At 44.1% G+C, this 13,057-nt stretch overlaps 1 protein-coding gene across 1 annotated transcript in view; it reads left to right on the top strand.

Moving 5' to 3' along the window:
- Positions 1–13,057, top strand: part of LOC111864285 (decaprenyl-diphosphate synthase subunit 1) — a 171,273-nt gene that overhangs the window by 56,707 nt on the left and 101,509 nt on the right. The window lies entirely within an intron of this gene.

Raw genomic sequence — 13,057 nt, 5'->3', positions numbered from 1 at the left:
GTGCTTTTTTGGGCCTCGGGGATGTTGGATGCTTCCATTGTGACGCCTGGACCTTGATTTCCGGGTCATATCCGTACACCCACGACTCGTCACCTGTGATCGCAGTCTTCAGGAACTCAGGGTCCCTGTTGGTGCACTCCAGCATGTCCTGCGCGACCTCAAGGCGGAGTTGTTGCTGCTCAGGCGGAAGCAGCTTGGGCACAAATTCTGCCGCTACTCTTCGCATGCCCAAATCCTCAGTTAAAATTGTGGTTGCGGAACCTCTGCTGATCCCTGACGGTCTCCCGGAACGCTGGTCACTGTCCGCCGACATACGGCCATCTTTAAAGCAGTTGAAGCACTCTTTAATTTGAGTGACCCCATTGCATCATCGCCAAAAGCCTGCTGAATTTTGCGGATTGTTTCCGCTTGGGTATCCCCAAGTTTCTGACAAAACTTGCTGCAGTATCGCTGCTCCAAGCGTTCCGTTATCTTGAAGGAAACGAGAATGCGACGAACACGTGTTACACCACTTCGCTATCAGGTCGTATAAACCGACATTCGGACCCAAATTTTGTCAGCTGATCGGCTGCTTTTTTTGCCAACAATGCCTATGACCTTGTACCCATATCAGTTGATCTCTATTATGTCTGGCCAGTTGCATGAGGGATTGGTGACAGTCCCAAACAAGTTCTAAGTTGATTTGATAATTTCCAAGTGCTGCAGCTGACCGCCTCTGTGGTCTAGCGGTCAGAGTTCCTGTCTGCAGATCCAGAGGTCCCGGGTTCGATTCGTTTCGCTACCAGATTTCATGAGAAGTAGTGGGTCTGGAACGGGGTTCACTCGGCCTCGTGATGTTAATTGAGAAGCTATTTCAAGGAAATAGCGGCTCCGGTCTAGAAAACCGAAATTAACGGCCGTGTGACTCCGTTGTGCTGAACACATGACACCCTCTATCTTCTAAATTCGGCACTAACTTCGCCGACAAGCGGCGGTCGCTCGGTCGGTATAGTTCGCTTGCGGACTACAGGCCACAGAGTTTTTTTAATTGCAGCTTCACTATCCGATAAAAAATAGATGACTCTTTCCATAGGGGTACTATACCCATGCCTTCGCCTCTTACAGGTCCCGGTCGAGGTTTCTTCCTGCTCGTGTGTGCCTTCGTTTCCTGGTTGCTAAATGCCACTGGTTCCTGCCTGACTTGTCTTCGCTTTCTTTAGCTTCCGCCTAATATAACCAGATAGTTCTGTCCACGCTATGTGGAGCCTGCCTACTCCTGAGGCTAAATATCTCAGACCTTCTCCTGCGGTTGTGTTAGAACTGCTAGCTCCCTGCAATGTCATGTCAGAACTGCTGTCACTAAAGATTCAGCCCTGCCTTTGGCTAAAATCTCAATAGCGCGTGCTCCGGTTGCGCCAGCGCCCCCTCATGGTGTGCTGGAGCTCTCGGCCTCCGCTGAAATATTTTTTGTAAGGATCTCCTTAGAGGGAGTCCTTTCTCTTTTAGTTCTGCGTGCCTGGGTTTTACTTCTGGTAGCCATTTACATTCCCACAAATGTTGGGGATCTGAAAGGTCACGACACGCAGCCCCCATACAGGTGGAAGGCATGAATAAAACGGGGTGCTGCCTGGTGCACCGACACTGACTATATTGTATCTTAGTGTCACGCAGACTTCGGCACGATGCCTCACACCTTAGGTGGACCATTGGCCTGTTCGCCATCTTTTCAGATGTTACCCTCTTCTGCGACGAAGACGCCAGGGTTGGCTTTTGGAGGGTATATATAGCGGTGCACAATAGTGAATACATGTATCCTTTAACTAACCCCATGAAGCAGACTGATGGTTGCTCTACTGGTCAACTAATTCCAAATTTCACGGTGCCGAAGGTTCATTACCGCTTCCAACCGAGTCCACGATTGGACGCTATTTTGAGCCAGTTGAATCCAGGCCACACCCTCATAACCTACTTGTTTAAAATTAATTTTAATATCATCCTTCAGACTGTGTCTTCCCTTGATATTTTCGGACTAATATTTTATATGCATTTCTTATGTTCCCCATTCGCGATGCATAATCCCTTCATTTCATCCTGCTTTATTTGATCATCCTAATCATGTTTGATGGAGCACGTAAATTATAAAGCTCCTCGTTTACTTGTTTCCTTCTCCTTCTGGATCATTCTTAGAGTAAGATATTCTCTTTAGCACCCAATTTTCTAAGTCATCAAGCTGTATGCTTCCACTGGCTCGAGGGACCAAGATTTCATCTACTTTTCCTTACATACTGAAATTACGTAGCGACGTTAAGGGGTACATAGGTCTATGACTGAAAAGCATGGATCATGAAAAGGCACTTAAGTTTGGACCTTAATGTGAGACTCGCATTTAAACTATGGGAGATTCTTTATTCGTGGCGTGGGGGTGAGACTGGGTGCAGTGCGTACGTAAGCTATTTCAAGGACTATATATATAGATGATGATGATTATGATGATGATGATGATGATGATGATGAGAGTGGAGCAATTGGTGGAATGATAAGGAACAGGGGAAACTGAATTACTCGGGAAAAGCCTGCCCCAGTGCCCACATGACCTGACCTGGGACTTAGCCCAGGTCACCGCGGTAGGAACCCGGCTACTAGCCGCATAAGCTATGGCACGGTCCCATGGAAGATTAGAATGGATGCCAGTAAGTAGCATTATTTCAACCAGTGGGTTCATACTTCAGAATATATCCGGTCTCTGGCCGTTAAACGTATATCAGATTAGATCTGAGCGCCTATTATTTTTTTTCCGTGCTTCACCTTATTTTCCCTACAATCTGCTGCTGAAAACTCTTTCTGTTATACGGATCCCTTGCCATCACTGCATTGACTCGTCCTCAGGGTGCGGATGGAAGAGACGGCCTCCAGGTATTGAGGGTAGCTGCGAATATGTCTAATAAGCAATCGTGGACTGCCGACGGGGGGTGGTCCTTCAGCTTGTGAGCTGGGCATGGGGCAAACAACTCACCGTAAAAAAATAAGCTTGTTACGAAATGTCACAGAGGGCCTCGGACTTGGACGTTTTCTTTGGAACGGCCTAATTAAAGGAAAATGGACAAAGGATGTGGCACATGGAATCTAATATATATATATGAAAGGCTCACTGAGAACAGCTGCAAGAGAATTAAAAAAAGACACGTTAGATTTAATGAGAGTACAATAAGTCCGACGGAGCAGGGGTGGCACTGAACCAGCAGGCGTAAATACATTATTTTTAAAGAAATGGGTATGAGAATCATTAACTAGGAACAGTATTGTGACATGACGCCTGAAAGCCGGAATAGTCTATTACTGTGCAACGGTTCCCGCGGCAAGGTTAAACACAGAATAACAAGGGAACTATAAGACGTGGTGACTTATATTCGGTTCGCCCGAGTATTAAAAAGGAGCCGTCATTCGAGAATTCAATTCACTGAGTCGTAGCTCAACTAGAAGGGAGTGAGTTGTGAGCCGTCTTTCGTTATGCGTAAGAGAGTTCAGTGTTCAGCTGTGGAGTGCTAACCAGCGGATAACGGAAGTGAAGAAGTGGCCGACTCGTAAATCAGAACCAAGTCAGTCACGCAGAAGAGAAGACACTCGTAGTCCAGTAAGGAATGGAGCGAGTCTTAGACAGTCACTGATCGTGGGCTATTACAACTGGATGTAATTGTAAAGAAGTGGCAATAAATCCAATCATCCAATACAGAACCCGTTATTATTAGTCACGGAACCCCAGACACGTGACAGTATTTTTTATACGTGAGGGAAGAGCTTGTGCTACGATGTCGTATATAATACTAAGACGTCGGTGGTATGATATTGTTCTGAATGCGCATGCCCGAACAGAGGATCAAACTGATGATGCAAAGGACAGGAGAGAAATTTATACGTGTATTCAAGCAATTCCCTAAGTATCACAAGAAGATTTTGCTAGTAGTTTTAAAGCCAAATTAGGTATATACATAAGATATTTCCGAACCAATAATTTGGAGCGAGCGTCTGCGCGAAATGAATAATGATAATGGGGTTAGAGCAGTAAACTTTTTTTTATTGGCACTACAGCCCCAGTGGGCCTAGGCCTACCTCCATGAACTCCGTTCACGCAGTAAACTTTGCCATGTCAAAAAATGTGATTGTCAAAAGTACAATGTTCTCACGTCGCAACATTCATAAAGTTGCTTCGGCATTTAATGGGAAGATACGCAGTCAGATGTTATCATATTTATGTCCGCTCTTTGCGAGAAGTTGACTGTGATACCAGTCAGGATCTGGTTAAGCGGTAAGACAAGAAAAGCAAAAGTATGATAAGAGAGATTTCATCTCTAGAAACTAAACAATATAAAAGGTAAAAAGAAGTCAGTTTACTCTTAAGGCGCGTCCAAATTACTCGTGCTCGTGCTCTCCAGGCTTGTGCTCGTCGGGAGACTCGTCTGGCTTTTACTTGTGCTCGTAAATCTTCGTCCACATTACTTGAGTTGCTCACCAGGCTTCGGTGCGTGAGAATCCGTATGTTTACTTGTAGTGTGTATAGGCTGTAGTCGTATTTTAATTTATTGGCTATAGTTTTTAAATTAAAAATTTTAAATTTGCTTCTCTCGTGACTTATCATATCGTCCACATTACTCACGAACTTAGCGAGTCACACGAGCACGAGCACAAGTAATGTGGACGCGCCTTTACAGGTAGAAGTTGATATGAAATGAGCTTGGGGAACTACCAGAGAGTATCATCATTGCAGCCCATGACAGTCTAGGTCATTGCGAACTGAAACAGCACAAGCCATGTTTAAATGAAGGCTGTTCAAAACTATCAGATCAGAGAAAGCAATCCAGCACGCAATGGTTATAGCGTACGGACCAAATATGAGTATCTGGAGATATTCAGAACAGTCGAAGACGTGACGCTAGTAGACGAAAGGCAAAAGTAATCAGCTTGCAGCACTCACCAAGAGCAAGAAGACCGGAGGCTTACATAGAGGAAGGCCGCGACCTAGCTCAAGCGGTTAGTCGCTGGCTTCCCACCTCGGCGGCCCGGGTTCGATCCCGGGGTCTGGTCAAGTGGGATTTATGGTGGAAAAAGTGGCGCTGGGGCAGGTTTTCTCCGAGTACTTCGGTTTCCCCTGTCAATCTTCATTCCACCAATTGCTCCACAATCACTTTCACCTATCATCTGGGGCTGGTACAATAGGCCAGAAGTGGCCGCAGTACAAGGGACTTAGTCCCACCCTACTAGCAATAAAAAATACGTAGAGGAACAAATGAATTTAAGAAGGGTTACCGATCTGAAACTAACTTCGTAAAAGATTGGAACAATGATCTGTTTGCAGATTCCCACAACAATCTGAATGTGTGGAAGCATTTCTTCTCTCAATTCTTCTCAATTCGCTTGAAGTGGCTGAAGCCACGGGAAATTTGTCAAAATATTCCATGCCCCTTCCGAGGTTCGAATCAGATATTTTCCAAGTCAGGCTTGCTCCCTCCTCGGTCCTTGATACGTATTTAATTTGTTCGTTTTTTGTGTGCAAAAAATGAGCTCATATAAGGAAAGCTATGTTCTTCCATCTGCCCACATTTCATCTCCAAAATCCCTGAACGTATTTTAGCGAAAATTAATATTTCGACTTTACACTAAAATTTGTGGAACGAATTTGATTCTGGCTTATACATTGTAAAAGTAAAAAATAAAGGTAATAGGCCTTGGAGGCCTATAGGGGTGTGAGATGTTGAGGTTCCCACATTTTCTAGATAATCGGCTCATAGATGGTGGCAAGGTTTTCAGCCCTACTCGCCGGCCGTCCTTTACCCCCAAGAATATTCCAAGGATGTTCCTTGTACTCATTTCTGTTAGAGGCTGAGTCCACCCCAGAGCCATAGTGCGGCTGGAAGGATTAGGTCAACTGAAAAAATCCAATGACCTCATCGGGACTTGAACATGCGACCTTCCGGCTTTGGCTTATACCCTGTAATGAACGTAATAGATGCCAATGTAACGAAATATAAGAAGCTCTAGAATTTATTAATTAATTACTTTAATTTGTTACACTTGGTATTCACTGCTATCGAGCGGACCAGCTTTCGGCGCTCCTGCTTCGTATTAGGGAGACAATCCTCGAGTGTCCAGCGGATAACACTCTATCCTGACAGTTCCAGTTCTCCTTAGTCTCTAGGCGATTATATGATTTGCAAATTTAAATAGGCCATGGTCGTTACTTGCTGCTATATAAACTGTGAAGTTCATGCAACATTGTGAAAGAGGAGATGAAACAAAAAGTAACACTTAGCTTCTCGTTAAGCATGTGCTGCTGAGATAGTGGTCACCTCTGGCTGCAATGCTGTGGAACGTTGCAAGAGCGTACCTGCAGTTTATTCATAGAACTGGAACGCGGTGCTGCGCTTGAGTGAAAGGGCTCGATTTCAACAAAATGTTGACATTTTGAGGCGCTTGCGTAATGTTCACAAAAACAAATAAAAGAAAGTGGAATTTGGCCGTGATCTAGAATCGCAACGAAACACTTCCCGGAGGCTGCTGGTCGTTGTGACACTTTCACTGCCCTGTAAACATATCGCTGCATCATGTCCGAGGGTCCCTCTGTCTGAAGTGTCGACATCGACTGCACAAAATCCTGTAATTCGATCCGATCAACATCACCAAAAGCATGCACCCATCTCCAGTTCTTTAACATTTGCTGTCTGTGCGCGATTTGCATTCTATTTGCTGGGAATCGTTAACCCTTTTTTGATGAGGGCGACTCCCTCACTCAAGGAGCTGAATCCTTCTTGAGAAGCCGCCAATTGTGCAGCTACTCAAGAATTTCCCAGCATTTTATGGAACCCGGTGATTCATTACCTTGTTCACAAGAGCCCTCCACTGGTCCCTATCCTGAGCCAGATCAATCCAATCCATATCATCCCAAGCGACTAGAAACTAGTGTTTCATATGAATCTATAGAAAAAATATGAATTAAAATAATTACATTTTCAGTGGCCTTGTACCTTGTATTCTCACATCAATGAATTTTCCTGTATTTGATACATATTATCGTACAAGAAAATCTCAGCAAATTCTTAGTGATTAGAGAATGTCGTCATTATTTAAGTCCGAACTTCTGAATTATTATGACACCAGTAGTACATTCTAAACATGGAAACTCCTCGTTAATGCATAGAGATGCGGTTCGTAGATTGGAATGCGATGGTTTGCGGTCATCAGCGAATGACTAATTAGTTATTGCGATTTTTTTTTCCTTGGCACTACAGCCCCATTGGGCCTAGGCCTACCTCCATGAACTTCTCCGTTCATTTCGGTTTTTCTAGATCTTACACATTCGGTAGAACTCCTTGGGCGGGTGATCAGCTCGTCGCAAGGCCTCTACCTGTAAACAAACACAGAAAAACGCACACAAACATCCATGCCCTGAGTGGGATTCGAACCCACGATCCCGGCTTCCGAGCGAGCGAAGACAGTGCACGCCTTAGACCGCTCGGCTACCGTGACCGGCAGTGTATAAGAATAATATATAAGAATTCAGTTCGTACCTCACAGAAAACAGATCCGAACCCACGATCCCGGTTTCCAAGCGAGCGAAGACAGTACATGCCTTAGACCACTCGGCTACCGTGACCGGCAGTTATTGCGAATACCGTGCTTTAATATTTTCGCGGGCACCCAGGAAGCCTTCAGAGGATACCAGGTGCCCGCAAACATACACTTACCGATCATGGATTATGCAATTCTTGTTCTTCTAATCCTACCTCTATGTCCATTCCCATCGTACCTCCTTACCAATTTATATTCATAATACTGTAACTTGCACAAAATTAGCCGCCACATGATCCCAGCACTCTTATAACGTCCTTAAATAAAGAAGCAAGCCTCATGCTTTCTCTTTTCGTGAAGGCCTTGCAGCAGTATGGTAACAGAGATGTTATTAGCTTCACTCACATCTCGTACGTTACTGATTCGATTAACGGAGACCATTTAAGGCACTGCAATATCAGACTACGTTACTTTTGAGCACCTGTTAGACCGTGAATGTGGCACCTCACTTTACTCGTACTGTTCTGTACAAGGAGGGCGTGTCCTGCCGTGTTTCAACACCCTTCATCTTAAAAATGAAAGTTGAATTTGGGTTCTCCTCTTCTGGGTTACAACGGCATATACTCCCAGAGGTGATTACCGACGTTTCAGAAGAAACTTCTGCCTCCATTTTCAGGATGGAATATGGAAGCGGCACATTCTTTAGAAATGTTGGTCACTACCTACCAGAATACACGGTGTTATAGCCCAGGATACCGCAATCAAAATCTTCACTACCGTCAATATCCAGTCTCATTAACCAGACAAATCGGGATAGCTCATTCGGTATAGCGGCTGGACTGGACTACCGAGGAGTGTGTTTCGATTCCTGGTGTGGGCAAACATTTCTCTCTAAATAGCGTTCAAACCGGCAATGGAATCTACCCGGCCGGCCTCCTGCACAACTATATGATAGGTCTATCTGTCTGTCTCTCTGCCTGTCTATCTATCTATCTACCTATCCATGGCTCTGTAGCCCTTTGTTGGACCTTAGCCGCTTTTTCAGTTTCTTGAATTTTACACAGTCGGTAGGACTCCTTGGATGGTGGATCAGCACGTCTCAAGGCCGCTGCCTACACACAGGATACCACAAACAGAATAAACGCACACAGAGTCCCATATCTTAATTGGGATTCGAATCCACGATCCCAGTGTTCTAGCGGGCGAAGACAGTTCATGCCTCAGACCGCGCGGCCGCTGTAACCTGCGTATGATAGTTAATAGGGTCCATTTCCCCAACGGGGTAAAGCGGTAGGGGCGTGAATCTCATGACTTATCTCCATATAGTGCCGAGGTTAACTTCCGCATAGACTCCGTGGCGCAGTGCGTAATTAATTCAGCACAAGGGTAATTATACTTTGTTACCTTTAGCATCAAACAAAGGAAAATGTTCAGTTGAACCTCATACTGAACTGAACTTACAGAACTTTTGTTTTACCGCACGAACGTGACCGAGCCCTTGTAATAAGCGTCCCAAATTACAACATGTCTCTAATAAGTGCATTCTAGTTTTTCATTTCTAATGGCGATCACGTGTGATGTAATATTTTTCGTAACAAACACCTTGGCATGATTATACTGAGAGGTAATAATCTCACGATACCCGATCACCGTCCAAGTGCTTTGCCGCTATATGCTTTTACAGAACGCCACTTCCTCTATATAAGCCGTTCGCAGAGAAAGGGCTTAGTACCTCCTCCCCAGATATGTGGCGACGCACGATGTTTGGAGCCGTATAAACTAACAGCTTACGCCTGTCTGTCACTCGATTTATACACAATCATCAGTGTTACAGAAATATACTTTTGTATCTTATCTTTCTCTTCAATAGAAGTCAGAGATTTAATACTCCTACTTGTCTGCCAAAAGGGCATGCTTGCAGTAAAGTTCGGCTTCGGTTTCTGCAGCGAACGTAAGGATATAGCATAACACACTGCAACATTTTAGTAAAGCTCTTTAAAATAATTCTGAAGGGGGAAACAAAAAATGCTAAGATAAGCAAAACAAATTAGGCTTATCAAAAATAAGGCAACGAAAAATTTTAAAAGTTTTTGAGTGATATGCCGCCTAAGCGAATGGTTTGAAACTATAACTCACCATTTACAATTCAATTTGTTGTTAATCATAGCTAGGGAACTCCTTTGAACACTAAGTGTATGAGAAACATAAAAAACAAAATGTCTTGAGGATAATTCAGTTTTATCGCATGAACTTCAAATTTTAAATAAACAGTTGGTTCACGTGGATCCATTCAGGTGAAAGGTAAAGCTATCCCTGTAACAGATCGTGAAGGCCCATAGGGTTGTGAGACGCCGAGGCTCCCACATTTTCTAGACAGTCGGCTCACAGATGACGGTAAGGTTGTCAGCCTTACGCGCCGGCCGCCCTTTATTCCCCAGGAAGATTCCTGGTATTCATTTCTGTTAGAGGCTGAATCGACCCCAGGGGCCATAGTGCTGCTGGAAGGATTAGGTCAATTGAAAAAATCCAACTCATCGGTACTCGAACCCGCGACCTTCCTGCTTTTAGCATAGTGCCTCAACCAACTATGCAACCACGTGCCCCCATGATCCATTCAGATGAATTCATTTTACGGTGATGACAACGTAAGATGCATATCAAATATCATATACTCGTATAGAATGCTTTGTATACACGTAATGTAAGTGCACTTCTTTACATAGCTGCGTCGTGGTGGTGCATCTGCTGTCGAAATATGTAGCTCATTAACAGAGCGTGGTGACGATACTCCATGTTGTGCGATCATATATCTCACAGTACATGGAAACGTTTTAAAATCGATATTTTAATATTTACATAGATTTTGATATGAATATCATGATATTCGCTGCCGCCCGAAATTGTGATATGAAGCATTGCAACCAGAGTAAAAAAAAGTGAAGTAAAGTAAAGATAGTGGAGAAAGAAAGTGGAGGCCCATAGGGTTGTGAGATGTTGAGGTTCTAAGAGTGGAGGGCACAAATGCACTCTTTTCAAAGATTACTCCAAATGGGGCTCCCTCAAAAGCATTTGTTGTAAAGTCTTCTATGAAAAGGTTTAAAATATGACTTTGATTTAAATATACGTAGTTACTTTGCTACCAGTTCCTGGTGGTACGAGACAGCGGAATTATCCCTAGGGGTGTAGTTGCTTGTAAATGTCTATCAGTCAGGGACATTCACATTAATTTTTCCAAAGCTATCAAATTATGTTCCCTCTACATCATGTTCCCTGTCCCTAGAAATCGACATAACATGTTTATTCACAGTCAGTCTGAGATTATATTATTAGAGGCTGGTTGAAGTGTCGTAGTTTTACACTGTTCGCCATGTCTAATGCTGTGATCGAGTCTAAAGAGGACTCATCACAACACAGTCAGATGCCTGCATCCTCGTGTTTAGTCTGCTCAGATAGTGCTAGTACAAACCACAAGTCCTCTGAAGAATGCTGTCTTCTGAGATGTGGCGCCGTGTAGATGTTGGATGAACCGACGTTTCGGAGGAACGTATCGCCTCAATCTTCAGGCGATACGTTCCTCCGAAACATCGGTTCACAATATCTACACGGCAGCGCATCCCAGAAGACGGCATTCTTCATAGTCACCGCTGTGAAAACCTCAAATCTTACATAAGTCCTCTGGTTCTAAAAGTCTGTATTCTTCAAATAGAAAAATTATGTGCTGTGAAAGTATTATATTCTTCTTCTTCTTCTGCGGGCGCTGCAGTTTATGACGAACTTCAGCCTCTTTTACGATTGCTCTTCATTGATCCCGATCATGAGAACTTTGTCTCAAATTTCTTATGTCTGTTGTCTTCATAATCTCGCCACCTGATACCACGTCTGCTTACTCGTTTAGTACCCCGTGAATTACATCGTATTTATAGTTAAATTCCTGCAAGGACCGTCTCTGTTGTCTAGTGGTCAGACCTCCTGGCTACAGATCTAGAGGTCCCGTGCACGATTCCCGGCGCTACCAGGTTTTTCTGAGAAGTGGTGGATCTGGAACTGCGTCCACTCAGCCTCTTGAGGATAACTGAGGAACTATTTCAAGGAAATAGCGGCTCCGGTCTAGAAAACCGAAATTAACTTCTGTGGGGATTCGTTGCGCTGACCACACCCTCTATCCGCTAAAGTTGACACTAACTTCGGCGACAAGCGGCGACCGCTCGGTCGGTATAGTTCGCTTGCGGACAAAACCACGGAGTTTGTTTGCTTGTTTGTTTTTGTAAATTCCTGCAAGGGCTCTGCTCCTGCATTATAAAATGGTGTCTCAGCCATCTCAACCGGCTTACTTTGATCGCGTTCATTATATTGTATTAGACTTAAAATATTTATTTTGTTTATAGTTACGTCCTTTATATTTGCTCCTTTATGGCCAGTGAATGTCCAACATATGTTTAGAAGCATTTACAGTATCCTGTAGAGTAACATCGCGCAGTGTCCAATATGGCGTTGACCTGATATAGAATTTGACATCAAGTTTATTAAACTGAACGAACATGAATTCAACAAGAACCTACGTCGCCTCACAGATTTGCTTGCGACCGGCTGTGTGTCGAAGCAAAGGAAACCTACTGTTAAACTTCGAGATTTGAACGCTGGTGAAGGAAAAAAACTGCTTTGTATTTATAGAAGTATCGTGTTCGTAAGGGCAAGTGCCCTCTACATGGGATGCAGGTATCTAGTTGTTTACTGTGGCTTATGCAACGTTACAAATAGATCGCTATTCCAGAGCCAAAGGCGTTACAGCGTGCATCGGAATCATATATGCCGCCCAGACTGTACTATTAAGAGCACGACCAGCAGTCAATCATGTCTCGAAGCAGGTTTCTCTAATCGCGTCGTCAATCGAGTGAAGAATTATCTGTCTTTCAGTGGCATGCTCGTACAGTTTACCGCAGACCCACACTCACTAAAGGCTTATGATTGTAACGCAACTCGACAGTTTTTAACTAAAGAACTCCATGGATTATAGCCATTCTTGTAGGCAAATAATCGCTTAATTAGTGGTCAAATCCCCGAATTTTACATCAGTTTTGGGTATATAGGAGCTGGGATAGCGTAGTCAGTATAGCGACTGGTTACGGGCTGGACAACCGAGGGGCCGGAGTTCGAGTCCTGGTAGGGTCAAGAATTTTCTGTTCTCCACGTCGTTCAGACCGGCTCTGGGATCCACCCGACATCCTATCCAATGGGTACCATGGGCTCTTTCCCCGGAGGTAAAGCGGCAAGAGCATGAAGCAGACCACTCACCTCCAGCTAGTGCCGAGGTCAAGAAAGTGTGGATTTATACATCCACTCCCCCATACGCCTTCATGACGTAGTGCTTAATTAGTTAAACACAGAGACAACTTTACCTTTACCTTTGGGTATTATATAAATGGCGAATTTTGTAAATATTGCAGGCCACCTAGTATTTAAATGGCAGTGAAGTCTAGGAGGCTCTAATGGGCTAGGCGAGACATAAAGAATTCACATG

The sequence above is a fragment of the Cryptotermes secundus genome, unplaced genomic scaffold (assembly GCF_002891405.2).
Source record: "Cryptotermes secundus unplaced genomic scaffold, Csec_1.0 scaffold33, whole genome shotgun sequence".
Lineage (NCBI taxonomy): Eukaryota > Metazoa > Arthropoda > Insecta > Blattodea > Kalotermitidae > Cryptotermes > Cryptotermes secundus.
This window is presented reverse-complemented; position numbering and strand designations above follow the sequence as displayed.